We start from the raw sequence: 640 nt of genomic DNA on the forward strand, positions 1-640 counted from the left end.
CCCCCCCCAATGCTGACACCCCCCCCGGCCTGCCCTTCTCCGCCCCCCAGCACAGGCATCTGCGCTGTGGAGCCCAGACCCTGGACATCCCACAGGTCTGTGCTGCACCAGGGCTTGTGTCCAGCAGAAAAGCTGCTGCCCAAAACCCCCAGCCCCAAATGCCCCCCTGGCCTTGCCTAGACCCTGTCCTGCCCACTGTGCCCCCCCTTCATCGATGGCTTCTCCCTACCACCTGGCAAGCTGCACGACCCCTGCCCACAGCAGCCAGCACCCCCAGACCCCACTGCAACCGAGAAAGTCTGTGGCCCCACAGCAGGTACCCCCCCTCCGTGGGGCGGACCAGCCCTTGTCCCTCCATACTCACCTCTTCTCCCAGGGGGGATCAGCTTGCACCGTGGGGCAGGGGGAGACCCCGGCCGGGGGCTTGGACTCACCGAGGAGCCAAGCACACCTCATGTGGGGAGGGGTAGGGGGCTCTGGGCAGCTCTGCGCTTACTCCCTGCTCAGCCCCTTGCGCCCGCCCATCACACCTCCATCTCCAAACCAACACTGAGCTTCGAGCCACAACCCCCCAGCCCTTAAACCAGTGCCGGGAGGGTCCCGCTGCCCCGAGCCAGCTCCCAAGAGGGGCTCGCCACGC

The 640-nt window shown here is 67.3% G+C and overlaps 1 protein-coding gene across 1 annotated transcript in view; it reads right to left on the bottom strand.

Moving 5' to 3' along the window:
- LOC104076904 (Kv channel-interacting protein 2-like) overlaps positions 1–640 on the bottom strand; it is a gene marked incomplete at its 5' end in the record, with an annotated part of 10,020 nt that overhangs the window by 2,855 nt on the left and 6,525 nt on the right. The gene's annotated exons all lie outside the window — the stretch shown is intronic.

The sequence above is a fragment of the Fulmarus glacialis genome, unplaced genomic scaffold (assembly GCF_000690835.1).
Source record: "Fulmarus glacialis isolate BGI_N327 unplaced genomic scaffold, ASM69083v1 scaffold20525, whole genome shotgun sequence".
In the NCBI taxonomy this organism is placed as follows: Eukaryota; Metazoa; Chordata; class Aves; order Procellariiformes; family Procellariidae; genus Fulmarus; species Fulmarus glacialis.